General features: G+C 44.3%; 1 protein-coding gene across 4 annotated transcripts in view; it reads left to right on the forward strand.

Annotated features, from left to right (window-relative positions):
• The window catches only part of PLCH2 (phospholipase C eta 2), a 323,217-nt gene that overhangs the window by 7,003 nt on the left and 288,231 nt on the right, over positions 1-27,983 (forward strand). For 2 of the 4 annotated variants that reach the window (XM_030537218.1, XM_030537213.1), the window contains exon 1: positions 3,079-3,284. The exons of 1 other annotated variant lie outside the window; for it this stretch is intronic. The gene's annotated coding sequence lies outside the window, so the exon portion shown is untranslated. Of the gene's footprint in view, positions 1-3,078; positions 3,285-3,916; positions 4,009-27,983 lie in introns of those variants that run through there. One more of the 4 variants, XM_030537214.1, reaches the window with a different exon arrangement.

Consider the following 27,983-nt stretch of genomic DNA (forward strand, 5'->3'; position numbering starts at 1 on the left):
GTGAGGGCTAAGTGCTGTAACTTTGTTAAAAAACAAAGGATGTCAACATTCTAGAGCTGCCTAGGGGGCAGCATTGACTTGTAATGTACTTTCCTAAGTTGCCTTAAAAATGAAAAATTGCTACAACTGATAGCCTATCACAAATGCACACAACTTCTGAATGCTTCCTAAAGCAAGACATGTGGGGGAATGTAACCAGGTGTAGCTTTTATGTTGCATCAACAGTTTAAATGTGGACAGCTTTGGGGAAGAGGGCGTTTAACATAAATGTTTCCATTCCCTCATCTGTTCCTATCTTAAGATCTTAACTTCTCTTATGCAGACAGGAATAAGAATGTGAATATTTTACAACTTTTGACACAAAAGGAAAATGCAATTGTTATGGGGGAATCTGGAGATTGCTTCCTAGAAATCAGTGATCTGATCCGAAGGTAGGAAATGAGATCTCTGTAACTTAGAGCCAGGTTATGTGACTCTGTTGTACCATTGGTGAGCAGTTATTTGCATGACTAGTCCTCTTAGCTTCAGTGGGGGCTACTCATGCAAGTAACTCCTCCCCAGTGGGAGTAAGCAGTTAATGGCCTGATCCTTAGTTCATAAACCCAGTAAAAATTTACTAACAAACATTTAAGTGCTCAAATTTCAGAAAATATTTAAAGTTAAGGCAAACTTGCATGAAGGTTGCAGGATGGGGCCACTAGTTAAGATGTGACATGGCAAGGTAACTGAATGGTCCTCGCAGAAGCACTCTAGATACCCAGTTAATAAAATAACATATCCTTGTGGGTCGCCTCCTGCTCTCGCCTACCTGTTTATTTTCTGCCTCATTTTGTTTCTTGCTATCCTGACTCTCCACTCTCATGAGCAAGCTAGCGAAGGAATGGAAAAGCAGATACTCTGTCTGCCTCCCTGAGGGCAAATGACAGGCTGCAGGGGTCAATCCAAACTCCAGCTTGTTTTCCTCTCCGCTTATTTCTCATCACTGCTCTTTTCTTCTCTAGGAGAGCTGTGGGAGTGCAACTGTGCAGCTGTTCTTCTCTTGTAAAACTGGCCTTTCCAACAGAAAGGTCTATCAGTGTCAACTTACATACCAGTTTGTAGGTATGGATTCATAGCCCCAGTGGGGCAAATAGCTTGGAATGTGATGGTTGACTTATCAATTTTGTTTGCCGCCTTCCCCTGCATTTGGAAAAATAATTACTTTAAAACAGCAAAGTCATTGTAATAAAATGGGTTAGTAATTAAGTGTCATTTGGTAGCAATGTGAATGAATGGCACAAGTTAGTTCTGGTTCTAAAGTTATATAGGATTTGGCTTTGGTGTTCTGTTTGCAGTCTACTGACATGCATTCACATCAGTCTATATTTGCAAAGGTTATTGTCTTCTGATTCATATTTTGCATGCTGTGGAAGCTGATATGGGACCAAATTCTGCACTTAGGTGCCCATGTATCCCTGTGGACCTCACTGAGTTTGTATGGAGGCAACTGAAAACAGAATTTGGCCCAGTGTGTGTTGCAACATTGACAGTGTCTGGTGAAGTACACAATAGGAGACTGTAACTGGTCAAATTCCAGTCATCTCTGTAAGTGGGCTCATGCCCTCCCAAAAACCCAGACTGATAGGTGACTGTAGGGCATAAATCTTGCACTCTGAACCCTACAGAGGAAGTTGGCTGGGGTGGGTTTGGGAATATTGTCTGCATATTTCCGGATCAGATGCCCCATGACCTGCCTATCCCATGTGTCTCACAAAGTCCTTCCCCTGGCAGGATTACACTGTGCGCTGGAAGATGTAGAATAGGGAGGGGTGGCTGATCTGAATATGGGCCCACATTAGTGCTGCTTATGTGTGTTTAGGCCAGCATATAACTAGCATACTGTAGTGAGAACTGCAGTGAGAAGAAGGCTGATGTTAGAGTAAGATACATATACGGCCTTTACAAAAGATACTGAACACATTGCTTTTTCTTAGTTGCACACAGAGTAGTTTACCCCTATTGCGGTAGAGGAACTAATGTGATGTAGCACATGAGACCTAGGGTTTGTCTACACTCCTGCTTAAGTGATGTGAAAAAGCTCCCCCCCCATAGCACTGCAAGTTACATTGACCTAAGCGGTGTCCACACCCGTGCTCAGTCGGCGAGAGAGGCTTTCCCACCTTACATAGCTTCCACCTCTCCTTGAGATGGAGCAATTGTTCTGATGGGAGAGCACTCTTCTGTCAGCATAGCCTGTCTTCACCAGCCACGCTACAGGGGTGCAGCTGCATTGGTGCAGCTGTGCCGATGTAGCGCGGTAGTATAAGACTAGCCCCCAGTACATTCCAAACATCAACTGCTGATCTGCTCAAAATCAGCTTGGCTATTCTGAATATTACGTATTTGAAATTGCCACAGCAGATCACAGCCGTAGCCCATCATATATCCTCCCTCCAGCAGTGAAGATTGTCTGATGCTGCAGTGGAAGGTGAAACCCCCTTGAATGCACCTGGCTAATTGTTTTGTATTATGTGTGGTGGGGGGAACAATTCCTTCCTGACCTGCAAGGTGATCATTTCATGCCTGGAAGCATAAGAGTGATTTTTTTACCCTTCCCTTTGCACTTACTCTGTAACTGCAAATATTGATCAGAAAACTATTTAGACCCTCTAAAATTCTGCCACAGTACAGGACTCAAAATTGTGCAAGACTGAACTCTTTGCAGACCTGATCACTATTGAAATCTAGCATCTTGTTTGCTACTGTTGCCTGCAACAGACATGATAGGGGATTTACTCCACTAGCAACTATACAAGGAAGTCTGAAATGTAAAACAAATGCAGAATACGCTAATGATTAACTTGTTCTCCCATGTGTTGCCCGAGTGTGCTTTATTAAATATGGTTTTATCTCCATGGGCTTGTTAATGTGGAAGAGGCTTGGAGTGCAATATTCAAACATGGCAACAAACGGATGTTTCAATTTCCAACCTGAAGAACAGGTTCCCTTGATATAAAAGGGGCTTAAAGTCTGTCCAAGACTGTTACCACCCTCTGCTTCCCTTTGCCTCCTCCCACTCTGAACTTGTTACCCTGGAGCTGAACTGTTTGAACAAGGACTGTAAGAGTTGCTTTGTGATCAGTGAGCTGAGAGCCTTTACCATGTAAAATGCAGGGGAGGAGCCTTTAGCTTCAGATTGTGCTGAAATTTTTTTTGTTTGTTATACATATGAAAGACTCCGGATACACAATGCAGAGAGGCTGGAACAGAACTGGCTCTGCACAGTCCAGAGAAAAGAGATAAAGGTGTGTTCTTTGTTTTTCTCTCCTGTCCCCTCTCCCCAAGCCTAGATTCTTTTCTTTGTACTTCTAACACTTTTTCAGTTCTCTGGTGTGAGAGGTTAGTTCAAAACTTCTAACATGCTGCAACAGGAATATCGATAGCTTTATGGTTGCAACAGAACTCGCTAATTCTGTTGGCCTCTGCTATTGCCTAAGGAAAATAGCATGGAAAAGCATCCATTTTGGATGTTAAATGTACGTTTGTATATGGTTTTCTTGCTAGGAAATGTGTTAAGCTTTGGATTGGGGTCAGCTTCAAACTTTTCTAGCCACATAGGAAGGATGAGGACTGAACTTGTGTATAGACCAAAATAATATCAGCAGGTGGTGTTTTTTTTTTTTTTTATTGGGCAGCTTCTTCCAACAAGGAGATTTGGTGCACTCATTTCTTCGAAATGACAATCCCAGGCACTTTGGAGCACTGAGCTCAGGCAAAGGTGGACTTGCAAAGGGAAAAGTTTATCATAAAGAGAACAAGTAGCAGCTAGATAAAAGCAAACAAACAAGCCAATCTGCCTCTGTGACTGAGTAGTAAATGAACCTCAACTTGGAAATCACTGCCACCATCACTTCTTGTCCCTTTTGCCTTTGAACAGCACGTCATATAGCGTGGCGAAGGAATTCCCAGTTACATTCCAATGCCAAGGATGCAAGTAGGATGTTGGAGACACGACAAAAGCAGGGATAGGTAAACTCCAGTGTTGTGTGTGTCCTGGAGATGAGCTCAAGTTGCGAAGTTTGGATGTGGATCTTTTGAGCGTGTCCAAAGTTCTATAGCATTCAGCTCTATGGTCTTGCTTTGACCCATTGTGGAGATGGGGAGCAACTTTAAAAACGCACAGATCTGGGTTTGGATTCACTGCAAAGCTGGGGATGTTGGACTCCCAGATTTTTGTTTGGGGCCCTCTGCAGTATCTAGCTGTAATTCCATGTAACTGTTGGAGAGAAAGCGATAAAAGTGTGTATATTTAAGAGAGAAAGTCTCTGCTGTGAGTGGTGGCAGGGGGAGGGGAAGTGCTCCCTGGGTACCATTCCTGTGTTTTGTTGTTGTTGGTTGTGTACGAGAGTGAGGGACGGTTGGAGACTGTTTGATTAGATAAAGGACAAGAATTTTATCCATTATGAGAGGAGGTCAGTTGCTGCAAATGAAGTATGCTGATTATGTAAACACAAGAGAGTCTGAACAGAGTCTCAATTTACATCCCCGCGAGAGCTGCATTCTAGTAGTGACCTCAACACCAATGTGTGGAGAGCAGAACATCTGCCTGTGCATAAATGTCTCCTCTCTGCTAACTCACTTCCCAGCTCTTTGCTAAGAGAGAGAGAGAGAGTGTGTGTGTGCATGCTTGTGCTACCAGGGCTTGCCTGTTCCCAAGGGCTGGTGTGATGCAGGAGAGAGGGATCAGATTCTATGAGAATTTGAGACTTTAGTCCAATTATGTGTGGGCTTTTGTGCTTTATTTAATAGCTCAGCAGGTTCACAGACCCTCTTATCTCACTGTCAAACACGTATCTGCCTTATATTTGCATGATTGTGAAACAGGCCTGCATAGCTGAAACTGAAAGCATTAAGTGGCTTCCCAGCCACTCACAGATTGTGTTGGAGAAGGATCAGCTGCTGTCATGTATTGAAATTCTTTGGCCTGCTTAAGCAGGTGTCAGATAAAATGATCAGAATGGTCCCTTGTGACCCAATCTGTCCTGTTTACTAGAAACAAGATTTTAAGTGAGTTTTGTGCTAATGAACGATGTTGCATTCGGGGCCCTAGAGGGTAATGCCCTCTGCCTAGCCCCAGGACAAGTGCAGTGGCAGTACAAGGTTGCCTCTATGCTGCTGTCAACGTGCTTCACTCCTGTCCTGCAGGAATCACTGATCCTGATCCATTCAATCCTTTGTTCCTCTGCTGAGCCTGCTAGCAAGAGTTTGTGGTATTGGTGGCTGTTATGATACCTGGCTACTAGGAACTGGATTGAGACCCACCAAACTCCTTTCACATAGGCCACCAAGCAACCTTCAGTCATTCCTAGCTTTGGGGTCACTTGTGTGATGAGTTTGAAACCATGACCGAAGCTGTTTGATCTACTACAACGCTACTGAGCCATTAAATTTGCCCCTGCCACCTGGAAAGACCTCTGCCTTCCTCTGACGCATTGTTCTGGCTCCCTTGTACTGAAAGTCTGGTCTGGTCATTCCAGACTCATCATAGACTGTGTGAGAGGGCAGCTGAGTGAGCATCGCTGCTGGGAGCCCTTTCCACAGCACAGGCTTGTTGATAGCAGCCACAATTCAGCAAAAGCCAGCGGCAAACATACTTCCCTCCTCTCACCCCATCACTTGCTGCTTTCTTTTTCTTCAGACATGCATCTGTGCCAGGGCTTCCTGAAACTGATCCACCTCTGGCCTATTGTAAAGGCTTCCCAACATTTTCCCCAGACTTGCCCATCGCAGGTTTGTCAGGTCAGACAGGGTGTGCGTGACATTCTAACTCAAGCAAACCAGTGAAAACACCGCCTGCCAGCTGCTTCTGCTGTATCCCTTTCAAATTGTTTTAAAGCTACCTAGTACTTTTCCAAGAGTTCCTTTTTATGAGTGCAGAACAGCAAGAGAGGTGAAAGGCTGGAGAGCTTTTATAAAAGGGCCTTTTCTTCTTGCTAAGAATACACGAGATACTGTATGTTCCTTTGTAAGGTTCTGCTTTATCTCTTTCACAAGGCCATGGAGGTACTCCTCTCCTGGCCTAGCAAGAGATAATTAAAATTGCTTTGATTATGTTGTTCGCTTGATTTAAACTGAAATTTGCAAAGCACTCAACTCCTAAATACAATGCAAGGGAACCATTCTGTCTGCAAATGCCATTGGAATCTGGTTATGGATGCAAATAGCCCAGACTGGAGCATATGGCTGTAGTAGTAATATCTGGGTGTGTTAACCAGGAAGTGGATGAACAGCCCTTCTGTAAAGATATTCTCCTTGAGTTTTCTGAGCCTGCCTGAAACTTACTGCAGTTTGTTGGGTGCCTAGTAAAGAGGGTGATGTGTCCGATTAATGAACATGAAATTAGGTGAATATGATCACTCTACCACGTGACTCTTGGACTGGTATTAAATCCCTTCGAGACAGGCACTATCAGCAGTTTAGTTCTCTATTTTATTGTGTTGTCCTGAAATGACACATAGGGCAGTTCAGAGTGAGCCCAATGGATTTTCAAGGGTTTTGCTGCTGAGAGCGATGGCAGGGTATTCAGCTGTGGAAGTGCAAGGGAGATTATTTCATGCGATATAATTAATGACCAGTGTGTGCCAAAGTCTCTTCTGAGCTATACCACTGTAAATCTGGAGTTACTTCAGTGGAATTATTCTTGATTTTATACCAGGGTGGCAGAGGGCAAAGTCTAGGCATGCCTAGTTAATTTAGTTGATGACAAAGGCAAATTGTAATCACCTTTACACTTGTACAGTCCTCTTGAATGAAGTGGGGCTGCCTGGCGTAATGGGGCAGAATTGGTGTCACAGAGTCTCCCTGGCATCTGGAGTGCTCCCCTGTCACAAACCAGGGGCTTGATTCTCTATTGTCCTGCATCCAGTATCAATGTAAGAGTGGGTATAAAGGGCTTCCGTTCGGATTTGGAAACATTCCACATCCACTTTGTACTGGGTGAGTAGGAACCTGGAGACTCAGTCCCTAGATTGCAGGGCATGGTAGTTTCCACAGCAGCATATTTTGTCAACCCTTGTTTTCAGGCCCAACCTCGGATTTGAGGCCCTATGTGACAACAGAAGTACTTGGTCTCCAGGCAGCCACCTGTAAGCAGCACTGTGATAGGGGGACAGTTATATGTTCATCACAGGGACTCTTAGAAGGTTTGGTAGGACGTACTTGGGTCTTGACTGGGGGTGCTTATCACTTGGGAAGGGAGGTGCTGGTTCCCCAAGCTTATCAAGGGGGTATGGGAAGGTGTTTGTGGCATGCTAATACCTGGGGAAGATTGTGGATACATGATGGGAGGGAGAGGCTAGCCAAGAGAGCTACTCAAAAACTACATTCTGTGACAAGGTGGCTTTCTCCTTTAAGTCCCAGAAGCTAGGTGCCAGCCAGCCCTGTTCAGTTAGCTTCACTCCACCAAACCTGGGCATGTTGTGGGTCTCGAAGAAAGACCAGCGGTAGGAGGGTAACTGGAGAGGGGTTTAGACTGACTGCTCCTTCCTGAGGGCTGGCTGAGGATGAGACCTGAGGGAGAGTAGGGCATTTCGCAACAGCTACACCTGCTTTGCTCTCAAGTCTTTCAGTGGGGCAGGAGTCTCTTTTGGGAAGGACCTGGGGAAGGAACCTGAGTGAGCCTAGGACCGGGGCAGGGAAGGAGATTTTTCACAGACCCTAGTGTGACGGTGCAGGGAGAGAACCCAGGCTGAAGAAAACCGAGGACGTGCAGAGTGGATGTTTCCTACCAATGTCGATGAGTGGTGGGGTGAAGGAAGGCCTAGTAAAGTTCAGCTGTTCCACACGAGGAGAAAGAACAAGCTTGGAAAGAAGTCAAGAAAGACATGAGACTTCTATTAAGTTCAGGGAAGGAAGATATTGGTGTTTGTTGCTTTGTTTTGAAGGAAGATTGTGGAGTGAAGAAGAGTCGAGAGTGACAAAAGGTGTCAGAGCCCAAGGTGTGAAGAGTTGCAGTATGGGACCTCAGAGTATGCCTTTGCGAGGTGTAATAATAAATTAACTCATGACAAGGGATCCTTAGCCCAAGAGAGGGTTTAGAGTGACCCCAAGAGAGGAGGAAACTGAGGCTGGGCCTCTGCGGGGTGCCTTGCAGCCATGAGGAGGGACCACCTGAGGAGGGCCTGACATGTAACTTCTCCCTCCACCTGTTTCCTAGTGTGCCCTGCCTTCTGAGGGTCTGTGTTCTGGTCTGCATGCTCTTTGGGACAGGAACTGTCTCTGACTGCGGAGAGCATGTTGTGAGAATAGTAATATATGCTTAAGGCTGGTCTGTGAGCGTGACTGTGTCTGTACTGAGAGGAAATTCAGTGCATCTGTGTGTTTCTTTGTAGTAAAATGTGTTTTCATAATCTCAAAGCCTCTTTCTTTTATACAGTTTAAACCCCAGTTCCCTGTGTCTAATGGGGGTGTGCTGGGGCAGAATGGGGGGCCGTGAGCAATTCTAAAAGGGGACTGGAGTGAGAGGGAACAAGTCTCCTTTTTCTTTATAGCTTTAAGAGTAACATTATGTATTCAACCTAAATATAATTGATTTTTGAATAGCGAAAGGTGCCTTGTTTACTGTCGCTGGAGGGCAGAAGTTATTTACACAGAGTTATGCCGGCTCCGCTTTTCTGTTTGCTCTCTTCTGCAGTCACAAATGCGTATTTATCAAGACAACCCCTGCCTCACCTGGTGATAGCAAGGAAGCTACTGCCTTCAGGAGATAGGAGGAGGAACTATGCTGACACGTCTGGCTTGCAGTCGGCATGCAGGCAAAAACCCCATTGGCTTCACTAGCGTGCAGGAGATTGTGCAATATTGCAGAGGGGAAAAGTTATGCTCTTGCATGTTTAAGATTCTTCCTTGTGTCTAAGTCTATGTGTGTGTTTTATTTATAAATTAAAATCCTTTCCTTATTTCTTTCCAAATGCCTCATCTGGAGACTACAAAGTAAGGGTGGATCTGTACTTACAGCGTTAGAATATTTGTGGGTGTGAACTGCTACAGTACACAGGTTGCACTGTGAATTATGGGAAGGGTCTAGGTTCATTCCATCCTAAGCATCTGTTTCTCTTTTCCTGTGTGATGAAAATAGAAATATTAATTGCATGGGGTTGATGCCAAAGCTTTATAGCATTCTGTAGCCTGGTCACAGTCAGTGCTGCCTTTATCCAACTCCATTAGCATCCCTGCCGTTCTCTGTCCTGGAAGGCAGAGCACCTAAAGGATATGTAGGATATGCCTGCATATGTAAGAAGTTTTGCATCTGAAGTAGGATGCATTGCCATTTTTGGAATAAATGAATAGCTTATTCCTGACTCCTTGTGGAGCAGAAGGAATCTGCTGTTGTTTTAGATACAAGAAATATTACTGCTATTTAGAACTATATCTCTTCAAAGCACTTTACTAACCAAATCTAATACTCACAATAGCCACTGTGAGGCAGGTCAGTATCATTATCCCCCATTTACAGATGTGGAAACTGTGTCACAGAGATTAAGTGACTTGCCCAAGGTAATAGACGGAGTCAGTGTCAGAGCCATGATTAGAACTTGGAAGTGTTTAGGCCCATAGACCACATCGCTCTAATAGTCCTAAAGCCTGGACAGCATCTACCTATGGCATGAATCATTTGGAAGATCTAGTTTATTACCTGTTAACATTTGAATTTCATGTTCCCTTAGCAGTAAATGGTGCCTAGGTTGGTAGCTGAACAAGTTAGGTGTGGTTTAGTGTGTGGAGCACAAGAGGAGACTGATTTCTACACTCAGCTCCACTTGCCGTGTGGCCTTGTACAAGCTACTGTAACTCTTTGACTTGGTTTCCTACTAGTAAAATGGGGAGCAATACTTCTCCACGCATTCTCTGTAACGTGCCCTCAGATCTGTGGAGAGAAAAAGCAATGTAACCGCAAAACTGGATTATTATTAATTAGCTCCTTGGTATAGGAAGAATCTGTAATATTTGCTCTAAACAGATTGTACCAGATGTGTGTCTAGCTTACTCCGTGGAATCGTTTTGATCGGTGTTTATAAATCTGTAAGTAATGTTTACTGATTTATATTACTTTTTATGTATTTTTACTGGAATATGGAATAGCATTCCTGCAGGACTTACTGTCATCTTTTCAATTTACTAAGATTTTGTTCGAGCTTGTTATCCATCATGCTAAAAGGCAGATAAATAAATACTGCAGCTACTTGCCATAAATACAGTTTCTGTAGAATGCAGTGGCAGAGAGGACTTATGAAAGAAACAGTTTTAAACTGCCTGTTCCAGCATTTGCCTCTCCCAAGTGCTCAAAAATCATGAGTCAGATTCCCTGAAAACTAAGATTGCCTTGAAGGTGACATCCCCTTTTGCCCCTAAACTTCTGCAAGCCAAAAAAGTGGAAATTAATCCTCTTTAGAAAGAATAAACCCTTCACCAAGTAGAGTTTTGATCTTAGAAGTGCCAGAGGCTCCATTAAATCCATTATGGACTCTGCTAGTGCTATTGAGTTTACAATATGTGGAAGGCATTCAGACAGAAACTACACTGATGGCAGCAGAATAAAACCCTAAAACAGGTAAAAACGGTCTTTTTAATTGAGTTTTAATCTTAGGTCACACTTTCACGCTTTTCTCTGAAACCAGGAGGGCTTGAAACTTCTTAAAATGAAAGCTGAGATTCTCACCTAGTAATTTGTCTCCAGGAACTGGGGCTTTAAATAAAACTACCACATGCTATATAGGACTTGCAATAAAATCACGAGAGTTGCAACACTGCCTTAGCTGAAAATTCCATGAAGTGACATACTAAAGTAGGGAACAATGGAAGATATTAACCCTGCTCACTGTGTCAAACAGAAGATTTGGAAGGATCATCTGAGTTGTTGCTAGAGAATCCCTTTTAAAGGCCTTGTCTAAACACAGAAGCTGCACCAATTTAAGAATTGATCTGCACACAAATGTGCACTGAAATAATGATCCCCGTGCAATTCCAGTATGTACACGCTTATATTATGCTACGGCTACACTGCGCACCTTACAATGGTGTGGCTTGCTACTGCAGGCGTGGCATTGTAAGGTGCACAGTGTAGCTGCCATATGTCGCCAGGAGAGAGCTACAAGCAAGCTATAAGCCATAAACAGCTATAAGCAAGGTGTAAATCAGTAAGATGTAATTAAACCAGTGTTAAAAATGCACTTTTAGTTATTCTATGTCTACATTACAAATTACTTCGATATAACTTATGTTGCTCAGGGATATGAATAATCCACACTGTAGAGCGACATAAGTTACTTCGACCTAAGTGCTGGTGTAGACAGCACTATGCTGGCAGGAGAGCTCCTCCCACCAACATAGCTACTGCCTCTCACGAAGGTAAGAGTTATTAAGCCACATTATTAAGTTATTAAGCTGTGCTACTCTAAATGTAGTACAGACATAGCCTTAAACTGAGGCAGGTTTGTGTGTGTTTGGACTGGGCCTAAGATACATGCAAGGGACTTTCTCAGACCTGGTGATTGTTGGAGATCTGGTCATTTCTTTCATTGTGAAATTTCTCCTCAGGTCAGGGGGCCAGCACCAGGCCTAGGTGCCAATTCTCACTAATGGTTTAAAGTGGGGCAAAGGAGTCTTATGCTGGCTTTCTGCACAAACTAGGTGAATTTTACCCTCAGTACAGTTTCTTGTTTTTCAAAGATTGCATCACTATGGAAAGTGGCCATAATATCTCATAGAAAGAACCTTGTTGCCACTGAAGACATTGTCTTCATTTATCATTGATTCACTAAACAGGTCTTTAAATATATTCAATTTAAATTCCAGTTACATCCCTACCACTCAGTCAAAATAGCTTGTTTTAAAAGAAAATGATGGAAGTCTGGAAATTTGTTATGTGATAATACTCTAATTGCGTACCATATATAGATAGAGGACTGTTTGTTCCTTCTTCTGTACTCAAGCCAGACATAATAATAAAACAAAAACTATTTGCGGAGAGAAAAACTTCTCTCTTCTGTTTAAAAACCTGGACTGACCTGAAATCATTTGGATTCCAGTGATGGAAAATAATCAGGAAACAATGCACTGATCTTAAAATTCCTGTAATTCAGTTTAGATAATGCCAGGCAAACAGAATCCTCCCGGACATTGTTATTGTAAAGCATTATAATTTGGATTGGACATGGCTTGTGTATGTGTTTTCCTTTTTTTTGTAATGATCTCCTTTGCCATTTGATGATATAGTCCTTTCTCAGTTTATTTTGGAATGAGTGCACAGTTTGTCCTGAAGAGCAAATGTCATATTTAAACAACTGGCAAATAGTTTTAGGAGAACTGTATTTGGGGAGGGGGAGTAGACTTCAGAATTAAAAGTAGCTTCACTGGAGAAATGGGTGATTACTGAATCATAGTATCAAATAAATTAGCAGTAAGAAAGATTCACACTGGGCTAAGCTCATCCATGTTATCCTCAGAGTCACACCAGAGATGGATCTCACTCCATCAGAGATCTAGCCAATGCAGAATTGTCCCCATAGTGTATTGGCAATGCAGCCTTCCGCACTCTGCCTGGGACACTATTCCCCAGTCTAACTGACCTCACAGTTATGCTGTTACTGCCAACATTTAGTTTGAATTTCTTTTTAATTCCATCCCCTTATTCCTAGTTGTGGGCTGAGACTTGTTGTCACTGAAACTATTGGGAAAACTCCTTGGCAGCAGGATTGTCCTGTATGTTGCTTGTAGGACTATAAACAATGCCTCGAGGCATGGGCTCGGTAATAGGGTATGGGGCCAGGTATGGAAGGCTTAAGGCAGTAATAGTTACCATCAGATGGCAGTTCAGAGGCCTTTGTGGTGCAAATGCTGTGCCTCGGTTTACTTCCTCATGGACAGCTGACCCCATCACTAACCAAATGCAGTGCCACAGTGGCCCTTGTGTTGTTGATCTCAGCCAGCAGGCCTAGGTTTGCAGCCAGTCTGTCAGGTTACCACTTGGAGCATAGGCTCTAGTGCAAAAAATTTACAAATCTTTTATTCACTGTGTTACCAAGTTTGACTTTGGGGTGAGAGGTGTTTTCCCCTAGCACAACTTAGTACTCAGCAAACTCCTTGGCTGTCATGCTTTCAGTCTGGAGCTCTGTAAATGACAGAGGAGGGATAACTGGAAAGCTGCAGATTCTGACACAAACGGTTACTCATGCTAAGACAAATCTCTCTGTCTCTCTCTTCCTCCCTTTCTGTTGTTTTTCTGTAACCTGCTATTTGACAGTTTGCGTGTGTGCTGTCAATGGCAATTTCAGTGATGACACCCAAATGACTAGCCCAGCACTCCAGTAGGATCTGGAATGTTGCTTTGCACTGTGCAGCAAGATGCTTGTGAGCTCACTAAAGAACTGTGACAGCTGAAGTCAAGATCCACATGTTTGTGTTTTCAAAGGTGAACTGCACTGGAGCTGTGCAAAATGTTCACGGATGGGGGGCCGTGGGGCTTAGGGAATAGAGCACTGAATTAGGATTTAGGAGACCTGGATTCTGTTGCCAGCTCTGCCACTGGCCTGCAAGGTAACATTGGGCAAATCGCTTCAACTCTCTGTGGCTCAGTTTTCCCACCTATGAAATGGATGTAATGATACTGAGCTCCTTTGCAAAGCGCTGTGTGATCTACTGATGATAAGTGCTGTAGAAGAGCTAGGTATTTATTACACAGGCTCAAATTGGCCAGCTGTCACTAACACAAAATTCAGACCAGTTGTTCAGAACCTGTGATCTAACCTGGGCCTGCTTTCAAAGCCCAGATCTTTGGTTTGGCACTGAAATCTCCCCAAACTTGTGTCTTCCCGTTGACGTGAAACCCAGATGCTTTGGCTGAGTAGAGTGAGCTTTTCACTCCTTCTGAATTTGAAATTCAAAACGCAACTCATGGCATATGCCCCATGCACAATTCCAGTCTGGGTCTGAACTACCCCGAAGTGTGAGGCAGCCTAGATTGGGGCCAACGCTAGTGGAGGACTAGGTTGTCTCGGACCCTTGTCCAGGGCTTGAGGAGCTCCCTCTTTGTGTGTGCCCAAGTGAGGGATGGGAACAGCAACAGCCCCTGCATTTCATCCACATATCAGGGAGCACAATTTGCCACAAATAGGGTGGGGGCAAGGTAAGCATGGTCCTGCCCCCTCTGCAGCAGCCTGTGGAGATAGCTGGGCACACTGGGGAAGCAGTTTGCACCAACCAAAGGACTATCCTGAATCTCAATCTCTGCCTAAGCTCTCCTAGGAGTGTTATGCTCTGCACCACTCCTGACAGGAGTCTGTGGTTGAAAGCCTGTTTTGCCGTAGACGCTTCACCTCGCTTCCCTTCAGGCTGCCATGGGATCCTGAGTGCCTTGGGGATTAAAATAGAAACAAGGTGGGGGAGGGAAGGTGTCTACTGGACCATCAACAAGCATGAGAGGCCAAGGGCTCTAGTGAGTAGGCTCCCTTCCCTCCAGATCTAGGTTTCTGAGGGGCATTGAGGGGAAACTTACATTGCCTCTGCTCATGGTGAACCTGTTTGATACTGAGGGCTTGGCTCCCCATGGTGCTCAGTCCAGGGCAAGTCACCCTGCAATATTCGAAGGGAGCACTCTTTATTTCACCTGTGATTCCAGATTTCTCAGCATCTTCTCTTAACCATAGCACAACTAGCTGAGGGCTGGGGGTGCACTGATGCAGTATTGGGAGGTTTCTTTTGTGGTACTCATGTTTCATTACATCAAAATAAAACTTAGGATTTTTAAGAAACAAACAAACAAACTTTTTCAAACTCCTGTTTTTTGAGACCAGTAGCTGGTAGAATTGTAAATAACAAACAGCACTTCTGTGATATTCCTCTGCTTTCAGTGAAACAGAGCCACAAATATATTATTGTGGTAACAATTCTTTTGTTCTTTAAAAAACAACAACAACAACCACCCAAAACTGGTGCTACATAAGTGCTGCATTTTCATATCTACATTCACAAAAGTCTCTGTTTTCTGTAAATATTTTATACAAACTTGGCCATTAGTGCCAGAATGTTTAATCAAAGCTTCTTTTGATCCTTCAGTTGAAAGGCGAACTTAAGCAGGAAGGAATACTGTAGATTTGTTACAGCTTCTACAAATGGGACCTATCTCCTCACTTTTCTTTGATGTATTTGGCTGTTTGTATTCCTCTCTGAGCTTCCTAAGCCTGTCCAAAGACTACCGAGGTCAAGACTCCAGTGTCTTCAATTGGCTTTGCATCAGGCCCCTTCACATAATACAAGAGCCCAGGGTTGCCCCATGAAATTAATAGGCAGCAGGTTTAAAACAAACATAAGGAAGTATGTCTTCACTCAGTGCAGTTAACCTGTGGCACTTGTTGCTAGGGGATGCTGTGAAGGCCAAAAGTATAAATTGGTTCAAATAAGAATTATGTTCATGAAGGATAGGTCCATCAATAGTTATTAGCCAAGATAGTCAGGGACACAAACCCTATGCTGCAGGTGTCCCTAAACCAGACGCTGGGGCTGGACAACAGGGGATGGATCACTGCCTTGTTCTTTTTATTCCCTTTGAAGCATCCGGCACTGGGCACTGTTGGAAGACAGGTTATTGGGCTAGATCAGGGGTTCTCAAACTGGGGGTCAGGACCCCTCAGGGAGTTGCAGAGTTACATGGGGGAGTCGGGAGCTGTCAACCTCCACCCCAAAGCCCGCTTTGCCTTCAGCATTTATAATGGTGTTAAATATAAAAAAAAAGTGTTTTTAATTTATAAGGGGGGTCGCACTCAGAGACTTACTATGCGAAAGGGGTCATCAGTAAAAAAGTTTGAGAGCCACTGGGCTAGATGAACTATTGGTCTGACCCAATGTATCCGTTCTTATGATCTTAAAACTATGGGAGGAGAGTGTTAGGGTATTTGTGTGTGTTTTTACTGTAGATTTGGAGAGTGGGTCATAATAAGATTTTTTTTTAGTTCTGCACCCTCTTGTTTTAATGTTGATAATTTTTAGTAATCCACTTTGCCTTTGACTTTGCGGAAGATATGTTTGTCTCTTATTGCATCTGGTTAGATTCCCAGAGGCTTCTGGGCATGGATTGCTGGAGAAATACAGATGTACAATAATAATAGCTCTATCATTAACACTGGGGACACAATCTCACTTCAGCCTTTCACCAGTAAGTCAGCTATTCAAGCCCAGGTCATATTGGTAGCAGACATGTGTCCAGATTGCAAACCCCACCACCTAACTGGCACCAAGTGGCACTCTCAGCAGAGAGGCCAAAAGACTGAAAAGGTCAGAGAAACTAAGCTTGCTTGCTCACCCCAGAGGTGGCTCCTCTCTGTCAGGATGTGGTCATGTTGGTGGGGCAAATTGGCTAGGTCTGGTGAGAACCAATGGGAGGGATGGAATCTCCAGAGATGGTCAGTATAGCACATTTTTTGACTACTAAACTGACAGAATGTTTTCAAAAACACGAACAAAAAAGAAATTCGATCTCTAAAGCTTGTTAATGTTCCAACTGTTTTCTGTCATAAGGACTGAAGTGGTAAACAGTTGATAAACCTTTCTGATCACTGATGCTGAGGGTTAAAAATAATGCCTTTCCCCACAGATGTGTGGCTAACCCTGTATTTAGTGCTTTGTCTGTGACTTGGCTGGGCCGATTGACTCATCTCTGGTTTTCCCATGTTGTGGTTTGTGGCTAAGAAAGCAGACATTTATTCTTTAGCTTTCAATGAGTTCAGTAGACACTCCATAGTTTTCTCACATTAATAAAACATTGTTTACCATGGATAGATTATGAACCAGTTTTAAGAAGAGGGATTCTGGCTATTGTCCCCTAATCCTTCTTCAGATCTTTGTACACTTTTGAGGAAGTGTGACTAGTTCACAATTCTAACACACAAAACTCATTTGAGGCAGAAGTTACTGGGGCAAACTAGACCCTCTGATTGCTAGGTGGAATTGCTCACTGATAGAGTAAAAGATCTCAGTTTGATCAGGGGAGTACACAACGGTAGGTGGGATGGATAACAAGGGAATGACATAGAGCAGGAAGCAAATGTTTCATGTGCATTTTGAGGTTGTTACTCAGAATTATCTTCCTGGAAATGGCCTTGTGCGATCATTTAACACACATTTTTTGTGCCTGATTTAAAAGCCTCCTACTCTCTGTGGTGTAATCAGATCATAGGGACCTCTGTAAGGTAACAACAGTCAACTCAGAAAATTGACTGTGTCAAAGGAATAGACAGAAGGGAGCAGAATGCAGGGCTGCATCTTGATAAGTGATATGAACTGGATAGGAGACTGGTGCTATGGAAGGGTTGCTTTATGGCCATGGAAGTTTATCACTTCAGAATAACTAAGTGGTGGAGTGAACAGATTTGTGGTTGGGCTTTGCTCCCTGGGAAGAGAACTGTTCTTTGTACCCTATGGTTTCTGTATCTATTGTCTGGCTCTTCCTCCTAGACAGGTCCTATATCATAGACTATCAGGGTTGGAAGGGACCTCAGGAAGTCATCTAGTCCAACCCCCTGCTCAATGCAGGACCAATCCCCAACTATATCCCCAAATGGCCCTCTCAAGGGTTGAGCTCACAACCCTGTGTTTAACAGGCCAATACACAAACCACTAAGCGCTCCCTTCCCTCTATCTGCTCTCTGGAGAGAGGATCAGCTGTCCTGATGTGTCAGACTTGACTCCTGTGTCTTTAGGAGCCAAAAGCACCCCTTCTCTCCCTGCTCTGTCTTGGAGAAGGGCTCCTCTCCCCCTGAATCTGTGGGATGAAGGGTCACCAAACAGGGACTCCTGAAGTGGGAATAATGTGTTGAGCAGGTGCCCCCAGCCACACCATCAGTAGATGGAACAACATCACTGCCACCTTCATGGTACAAGAAAATGTTGCCCATTCTGGGAATCCCCTATCCACCATCCTGACCTCCATAGAAAGATCTGGCTCCTTCTTCCTTCCAGGGCAGAGAGGGAAGAGAGGGGGGAGATGCTGCTTTTGCTCCTAGGGAGAAAAGACAGGCCCATCTGATCCCAGAGGTAAGAGAAGAGCCATGTCAGCTCTCTCCCCATGGGGCTCCTAAAGGGTGTGTGGGTGGAACGTGGGGGAGGTGGAATGGGAGCCCATGGAGGAGTGAGCAAAAATGGAAGGGGGCTGGGATGGAGGAATAGAGGAGGACTATGGAGGGAAGGGGATGGAGAGGCAGACCACATCAAGCCTTTCTTTGCTATATATTGAGGCAGCAGGCCCCATTCCGGCTGCTGGCCTTGGCTGAAGGAGGGTAGGGACAGTGGGTGGGCGGTGCAGGAAGGAGGATGGAGAGAAGGGAAGTGGCAGAGGGATGAGGGGTTACAGGCTAGTAAAATAAAATGGGGAGGAGAAAGGAAGAGCAGAGAGCCCGGGAGACCTAGTGAGAGAACTGTATTGCGTAGGGAGCCCAGTGCCAGAAATATTGCAGTGAAATGCATTTTGCTGCTTGCTTTGGGTGCCAGGGGTATGACGGCATAAGAGGAAGAGCACAGAGAGGCCTGGTGGTGCATGGAAAGACGTGCCTGATATGCTGACATAGGGTCTGAACCAAATCCCATTGAAGTTAGTACACTCCCATTACCTGCAGAGGGCCATGGCTCTGGGCCATGGAGGGGACAGGATAACTGCTCATGGTTTGCCCTTTCAATGCTAGCCTTTGGTATAGTTCAATGTGACTGCTAGGGAATAAGAGAATAGGATTGGGGCCCCTGGCCTGTGGCATGTTTGCCTGAATGTTTTAACTAGGATGCCGCTCTCCACTGGCAGATTCTGGTCTGTGATTGCAGTTCAGGTCTATCTCTGGTTAAATGGCTCAGATGGTAGCTTTCTCTCCCCTCCTTCCAGAGACTTTGCCGACAGAACATCACATCTTCTTTGGAAGGCTGAATGGGCGCCATGTGGCATATAAGTTACTAGAGCAGTGTTACTCAGACTGAGGCTCTTGAATGTGTCTCCTGTGGCTCTTTGTAGCACATAATACATGATTTCACAACACTGCATGATTTAATTATTAACCAATCAGGATGCTTTCACTATGTATTAACTATGTTATTAAGTAGACTACTTGGTTGGTCATTTTGCTGTAAGAATAATTTATATATATATATATATATATATATATATATATATATATATATATATATATATATATATATATATATATATATATATATATATATATATATATATAAAAATAGTAAATGAAACAATGAATTCACATTACTGTGGCTCTTTTGAGTAATGTTGATGGCTAATTTGGCTCCTGAACCACTGAGGTCGGAGTATCACTGTACTAGAGTAATCATCTTATTTTATTGCATAGCAAAATACCAAAGTCCATGGCAAGAACCATAAAGCAAGTCAGAGGGATACTTTGACAGTTACAGGCTGGTCCTCTTTAAAACTCCCTTTCATATAGTAAATCCAGTGCTCCTGTGTGCCCCTGCCCTCTATTGGACAAAACTAGAACTGCTCAGCCGTGTCATAAGCTCTATACTGATAACAACTAACGAAGATTCTTCTTTGGTTCAAATAGTAGGAACCAGAACTCCGGAGCAAGAGGATTTGGCTTCTCTCTCTTTCACTTGTTGCTGTGAAGTTCCTAGATCTGGCCATGGATTTCTTGCAACATACACATGTGCAGTGGTTATTTTAAAGGCCCACTTCCTGTGTTGATGTTACTATGGCAGGGTGGGGCAGGGGGATACCCACTTGAGCCTTAGCTGGGTCTACACAGCAATTAGACACCCACGGCTGGCCCGTGCCAGCTGACTTGGGCTCATGGGGCGTGGGCTAAGGGGCTATTAAACTGCAGGATAGACATTCAGGCTTAGGCTGGAGCTTGCGCTCTGGGACCCTTCTTCCCTGCAGGATCCTAGAGCCTGGGCTCCAGCACAAGCCATAATGTCTACACTGCAGTTAAATAGCCCCTTAGCCCAAGGTCTGCAAGCCTGAATCAGCTGGCATGGGCCAGCTGTGGGTTTTTAATTGCGGTGTAGACATACCTTTAGAGAACATGCTCTTGATTCTAGTTGGATTATTCATAGTAGGGAGTGGGGATGGTTCAGCTATGAAAATCATAATTAAACACTTTATCTGTGTCTACCCCTCCTGAGAGTGAGTCATTCCCTGGCCTCACAGAGAAGAGCTCCCAGATAGTGAGAGGGTTGGCAAGGCAGAAAGCAGGAAGTACTCAAAGGGCTGAGATAGTTTCGTTTTACATCAGAAGAGATCGTCTGATCTTCTAGTCTGACCTTTGCACATCACCGGCCATTAATTCTCACTCAGATACCTCCTCTGTTGAGCCCAGGGACATTAGATAGACCTCAAGGCATTTCAGTCCTCAGGAGACTGAACTGTTGTGTGCTACAGGCAGAGAACAGGAGAGCCTGAGGTGTCACATTGCCTGGGGCTCCTGCCCAGGTAATCATAACAGAAGAGCCATACTCCATGCTACAGAGGAAAGCGAACCCCCCTGACCCCCAAGGTTTGTGCCAATCTGACTTGAGATAAAACTCCTCTGTCCCAAATGTGACTATCAGTATGACTCTGAGGAAGCTATAATAAGCATCTACAACTTTCAGAGTAGTAGCCATGTTAGTCTGTATCTGCAAAAAGAATAGGAGTACTTGTGGCACCTTATGCTACAATCAATTTGTTAGTCTCTAAGCTTTCGTGGGCTACAGCTCACTTCATCGGATGCATATGATGGTGCCACAAGTACTCCTGTTCCATCTACAGCTTGTTGGGCTGTCTCCAGCTAGCGTGGAGTCTAGAGGCAATCCATCCACCTGCAGTGGCAGCAGTGTTCAAACATGAAGAGCATGAGTGATCTGAGAAACAGGGATGAATTCTTCACTAAAACAGCGATCCTCCAGCTACTCTAACTAAACAACAGGGCTTTTAACGTGATGGTATTTTGGATGAATGTACCTCTTGTGACAGGTAGCAGCTCATGGCGACTCAATCTCTCTCTCTCTCTAGGATCTTCCACAGAGTTGCTGTGTCCAACTCTCTCTGTCTCTAGCAGTGTTATTCAGGTAGTGGAGCATGGCTTAATGCATGCCTATAGTTCAGTGCTACCCCGGGCCCCATGGAGAGGGGATGCTGGAATGTTCAGGCACTCCAGAACTGATGGCCAGTTCTGAGCAACGGCGAACTTCTGTGGAGCTAGGACCCTCTGAGATGGCTTCTGGCTTCATTTGCATTTAGCTGCTCCCCTGCTGTAAGGCTGTGCTTGTGTCACCTCCGAGGGAGGTGGGAGGAAAGAAAAATGTAGCTTAACAAAGAGTCACACCCACAGCTCTCACAATGCTCTTCACAGCAATGCCTTCTGATAGAGCTTCCTCTGCATGGCCAAGGAAGGAGCTGCTGACAGAAATAGCCGGTGGCAGTGGAAAAAGACAGGCAAGGGAGAGAGTGAATGCTCACACACAGAACTACTCCATCTGCACCCTCTCTCTGCACTGTTTGGCCTGAAGGTACCTATGGGACAGGCTGCCTGAATTGCAAACCATGAGGGCTCCACATTCAGCTGACTCATTTGTGTTTTTACAATAAGAGTGTAAATGTAAATCAGCTGTCAATGGGAGAGACAGCAATATTTGGCCCTAACTACAGTGGAAAGGGATTACAGCTGAGATGTTCAAAAGGAGCCAGGCACCAAGGACCATTAAACTGCAGTGTGATTTGGACTCTAACCTCACTTGAACCCCCTGAAGAAATCTCAGCCCACACATTCAAGCAACAAACAAGCCCACAATAGTCTAGGTCTGTGACGCCCCTCAGCCCCACAAGGCTTGCTGGTAAAGACTCTTCTTTCCAAACTCTGTCAGTCAGTCGTCACACCATCTGCTGTCCTCTATTTAAGTCTCTTCAGGTGGCATTGTAACAGTCTGTGTTTCAGGATGGACCCAGCGCTCTTTTCATGCCCTCTTCTGCAGGACTTATTGCAGGAAGGTCACATCAGTATTTTGATCTCACCATCATCTCCAATTTTGAAGTCTCTCATAACTCACCTATATTTTGGCTTTCCTGCAAGCCATATGCAGTTTTTACACATTAAAGCAATGCTTTACATATCTACAGTACCTCTTCACTTGGGATCTGGAAACTCTCTAAGAAGTCTCATTAAGCCTCACATCAATGCCCATTGTGAAATATTATGTACCCATTTGACAGTTCTGCAAACACAGGCATAGAGAGGGGAAGTGACTTACCCAAGGATATATAGTAAATTAGTGGCAGAGTTGTAGTGTAGTTAATTACAGTAGGCCTGCCATTAGTCTTGCATCCCAGTCCTATGCTCTAATCCATACCTAGACTGTTCTCCTTGCAGCTGTTCTGAAGGCTAGGAGTCATGGGCTCTTACACTATAGGCATGTGCTGCTGTAAATTATATTGATGTGGCTCTCCCTCAGAGATCCGCCTATGGAAAATGCACATCACAGAAGTGCAAGCTACTATCCTCCTCCCACTCTTAGATGTTAGATTGTCTGACACTGGCTCCTGCGAATTACCTCCTGACTCTGACTGCGCATTCCACTTATGTCCTGTTATCAGCCCTGTTTCACACCACTCCACAGGAAATAAAGCCATCCTCTTCCCTTGCACGTGAAAGCTGAGGTGAATCAAACACTGTGGTTTCCCGTGTCCTTACTCACTCAGTGAATCACTTTCTAACATCACACGGAGCTTTTGGTTTTAGGTCTCGTCTACACTTCAAACTAGGGGTGTAATTTCCAGTTTGAGGAGATGTACCTGCCTTAGCTCAGATGGAGGCAGCATGCTAAGAATAGACGTGTAGTTGTGGTGGCAGAGGAGTTAACTGCTTGAGTACACACCTAGTGTCTCAGATGGGATTGTATTCAGAGGAACTAGCCCCTCCCACCACCCAGGCTGCCATGGCTGTACAGCTATTTTTAGCACACCAGCTCAATCATAGCTAGCAGGAGTGCGGTTCTCCTTGAGCTGAAAATCACACCTTCAGCTCAAAGTGTAGACGTACCCAAAACTTTTTGTTTCGGATTTTTACTTCCACCCAGGGTGATCTTTGCAAGCTTTTTGGGGCTGGCCTGTCTTTATGTTTGAACAGTGCCTAGTGGTCTCTAGGTGCAACTGCAATACAAATAATAAATATTCAGAATAACCAGCTGAACTATTCAGAGCATCAATGTGGTCAAAAGCCTCCTAGAACTCTTGGGGCTCACTTTGTTTTAATCACCTGTTGTTTTTCAATCTCAGATTCTAATTCTACACTTCAACTTAATACTAGACATCGTTCCACTGCCCAGCATTCCTGGCCATCTCTTGGGCCACCACTAGTGTTTAATACTGACCACTGACTATAGGTATCGAAAGCTGGTCTTGTAGGTCTGGCCTGATCCGTTACGTCCAAAGTTTTACCCCTTCTCAATTCTGTATAAGTAGGCCAGATAAGCACTGATCAAAGCTCTCCAGGTATACAAGTATCCGCTCTATTCAGACTGTCAGGCTGTGCTAGGAAGCGCAGTCATTATCAGTGTTGTTAAACCTCTGATTGCTTTGTACATCTATTCATGTGTATCAAAGAGGTTTTTAATTTGATTTAATTGAGTTTTCAGATTGCAAAAAAGATCTTGTCTTGTATTCAGGTTGGGTGATGTATTCTTTTTTAGCATAGATTCAGGAAATGTAAAATAGACACAATTTAAAAAAAGTGATAGCACTTAGCAAAATGTTTATTATTTTTCTCTCTGCTCTCCTCATTCCCCTTACTTGTTGGGCCTGATCCTGGCCAGTGCTAAGCACTTTCAGAGGGATGCCGAGTGCCCTTTGCTTCTATTGACTTCAGTGGGAATATGGGATACTTACTGAATTGCTGGAATAGGCTGTTACTCTATATCCAAGAGACTAATGGCTACTGTAATGGACTGGAATTGGAATGGCTCAATTAGATGGCATATGCCGCCTCGTGCTAATGGAGATTCCTCCTTAGATGAAGTAGTAGGGGGACAGAGCCAGCTAGCCAGGTTTCAGTGGTATTGAAGAGTATGAATATTATCCAAATACAGTGCCCCTGAAAGCAAACAGCATCAGAACCTAGAGCCTGCTAACCCTGCTGATGTAACCTGCTAATCCCTTGTGCCATGTAAACCTAATTTTTCTTGCAGACGTCACCTCCTGCCAAGCCGTCCCAGCGCTTCTGAGTGATGGCTGGAATAAGAGCATTTTAGGGAGTACCTCCAGTCCTAAGACTCCTGGGAAAAGATAGAATTGCTGAGCCTTCTCGAGACCGATGGCCTCTCTTTGCTCTGATTCCCGAGTCTGCACAAGGCACTGCTTAATTCCTGTTCACTCCTTACAGGCTGGATAACAATGTTGATTGATTTTCTTTCCTTTATTCTGGGGGCCCCTGTGTGAATCTTGTTATAGGATCACTTCACTCTCTAGGCTTCAGTGTTGACTAGTAAACAGCAGCGTTTAAAAAAAAAATAGAAAGGAAAAAAGAAAGAACAGCAAATAAGAGAGGGTTAAAACGAATCTCCCAAACCAAAACAAGGCAAAGGGGAAGTTTAAAAAAAAGGGAAAAGAAAGAAAAAGGGGTTATGTGTTACTTCTCTCTTCCCTCCTCCTTTCTCTCCTGGGTTTGTGTGCTGTCTCCTGAAAGTGTGAGCTCTTCAGGGCAGGGATCTGTCATCAGACATGTCTTAAAGCACCTAACTTTATAATGGCTCCATGTCTAGTTGGCAGCTAGTATCAAGCGGAGTGCCCCAAGGGTCAGTCCTGTGGCTGGTTTTGTTCAATATCTTCATAAATGATCTGGAGGATGGCGTGGATTTGTACCCTCAGCAAGTTTGCAGATGACACTGAACTGGAACGAGTGGTAGATACGCTGGAGGGTAGGGATAGCATACAGAGGGATCTAGACAAGTTAGAGGATTGGGCCAAAAGAAATCTGATGAGGTTCAACAAGGACAAGAGCGGAGTTCTGCACTTAGAACGGAAGAATCCCATGCACTGCTATAGACTAGGGACCGAATGGTTAGGCAGCAGTTCTGCAGAAAAGGACCTAGGGGTTACAGTGGACGAGAAGCTGGATATGAGTCAACATTATACCCTTGTTGCCAAGAAGGCTAATGGCATTTTGGGCTGTATAAGTATGGGCATTGCCAGCAGATTGAGCGACGTGATCATTCCCCTCTATTCGACATTGGTGAGGCCTCATCTGGAGTACTGTGTCCAGTCTGGGGCCCCACACTAAAAGAAGGCTGTGGGAAAATTGAAAAGAATCCAGTGGAGGGCAACAAAAATGATTAGGGGGCTGGAGCACATGACTTATGAGAAGAGGCTGAGGGAACTGAGCTTATTTAGTCTGCAGAAGAGAAGAATGAGGGGGGATTTGATAGCTGCTTTCAACTACCTGAAGGGGGGGGGTCCAAAGAGGATGGATCTAGACTGTTCTCAGTCGTATCAGATGACAGAACAAGGAGTAACAATCTCAAGTTGCAGTGGGGGAGGTTTAGGTTGGATATTAGGAAAAACTTTTTCACTAGGAGGGTGGTGAAGCACTGGAATGGGTTCCCTAGGGAGGTGGTGGAATCTCCTTCCTTAGAGGTTTTTAAGGTCAGGCTTGACAAAGCCCGGTAGCTACACTTCTGCAGGAGGAGCTGAGCTAGGACATAACCCCTTGAACCACAATTCCCTCCTCCTCTCCCCAGCTTGCAGTCTGCACTGTTAGGGGCATCCGTTGACATTGGTGGAAATCTAGATTTACGTTGGTATAATCAAGATCTGAATTTGGTCCTGGGATATAGTCGCCGATGGGCTCTCAGATCTTATATCAAACTGTTAGAATCCTTAGAGGAATAAAAGTTTTTCACAGGAAATCTTGCAAATTTCATGTTGTACCATGCAGAATGAAACTTGAAACTTCCAAGTGCCTCGTAAGAGGAGCTATCAGCCAGCATCTTGTTTGGTGCCAGCCAATTCCCTGTGCTTTCTATGCACAATCTTCTAATACACGTTTCCGGGTCTCCCCCTCTGCTCTACCTCCCCGTCCCCACTGAGAAATGCAGGTGCTTTTGGGAGATCACTTCTTTAGCAATTGTGTATTGTGCTGCATCACCCTGTCAATTTCAAGATTAAGATATGTATGAGCTGTCTTTCAGCAAGGAGAGGCTGAGACACAAAGAGGCCTTCCAGTAGCTCTTGGTAAGTAAGAAACAGATCAAATGATTCAAATAGAGCTGGCTTCTGCATATTCGGTTCCCTGGGTTCACCTTCCAAAAACTGCCACAATGTTAAATTTAGATTTGTAAAGCAGATGCTAAAATACATGTTATATAAGCTTATTGGTATAATTGGACTCTTCAAGCCTGGACTGAATATTCTTTAAGCTTAATAACCATGTTTAATTATTTGAGGAAGGTATGTGTAATTATATCATTCACCAAAAATGCAGAGCTACTCCTGCATTGTATACATGCCCCTTCAGCTCTAGCTGTAAGAAAGACCTGCCAAGATTTAGAAGGTGTTCTCCATAGGTACAATGGATCAACTGTGTTTAGGTTTTAACTGAAAGACCTGGCTGCTAGAGAAATGCTCCAATAAATGTCATATTTTCCTTTGATGTTGTTTGATTATTTTATTTTTTAACCAAATAATTTTGTCACCCGGCTCCGTGTGAGGGCAGTTTACAGCGTGCATGCTCTGTCCCCATGGAAATGGAATGCTACGTCACACCCTAAGGTGTGGGTTTACCCACTTGTTCCAGAGGACTAAAACAGCCTGCTTTCCTTTTGCAATTGCCTTGGATGTGAAACAACTTGCCTGGGTGTGTAAATATCTCAACTGTAATTGCCCGACAAATGATTCTGCATTTTTTAAAGTAAATAGCGTGTCATAGGGAACAGCAGCGGAGGTTAAAAACAACCCCTAAATTTCACTTGTTAATGTTTTAAGTATCTCTCTGGTATCGTTTTTTGATCTCCCTTCCTTTTGATCTGCTTCTTGATCAGATTCAGATTAGCCTGGTGTCTTGTTTTTGTGAATTTTGTGTGTGTCACGTATGGTAGCTATTGTATGATTTACTCTGAGAAGGAAATCAAAGCTGATCTGTATGCCATTAGACACCATGTGGCAGCTGTCTAAACACAAAAATGTAGCCTTTTTCAAGTGAGATTTTAAATACTTTATTTGCAGTGATCAAAACAATGGCAGAGGGGATTAGTAATGGGATATGCAGCCTTTCATCTCCCAGGTTCATGTACCCTGCCATGAGGATTCCAATCACATTGCCTTCCCAAGGAACGTTGGATGTTACAAAGATGGTAGGATGGTAGGTAGTTCAAATCCTGGTCTTATGGGTCTGACCAAAAAATGTTAATCTCTGCTGGCTGTTCTGTGGCCTGTGTCAGTGACCTGGTGGGCCTCAGGACAGTACCTAGTGTGCAAGAGCCCTTGTTACTAAAAACGATTGTGGACTGTGATTCAGTGCAAGAAGGGCACTTAAGCATGTGCTGAACTCCCGTGAAAGCCAGCGGGCCTGTAGCACATACTTAAAGTTAAGCACATGCCTATTGATTTCCTGAACTGGGGGCTAGACTTTGTGTAATTGTTTATGTTCTGAACCAAGAAGCTCTCAGAATGGGCCCAGAATTAACACTTCTCTTACTATTAGTAGCGGCTCCTTCAGTCCATGCTAGCAGAGGATGGTGTGGGGGAGTGCTCTAATTGTGCCAAATCTGTCCCTGTTCTGGGGATTCACATATTAATTCCACACTCATGTCTTGCAGTAGTACTTACAGGCCAACCAGGCATGGTCCAGTTGTGCTAGGTACTGTACAAACATAATAAATATCAGTCCTTGTCCCAAACATTTTGTATCTAAGCCACAAGACATGAGGAAGCTGAGACAGCCAAGCAGGTTGCCAGTGGATAAGATGGGGTG

This window comes from Gopherus evgoodei, chromosome 18 (genome assembly GCF_007399415.2).
Source record: "Gopherus evgoodei ecotype Sinaloan lineage chromosome 18, rGopEvg1_v1.p, whole genome shotgun sequence".
Classification (NCBI taxonomy): Eukaryota; Metazoa; Chordata; order Testudines; family Testudinidae; genus Gopherus; species Gopherus evgoodei.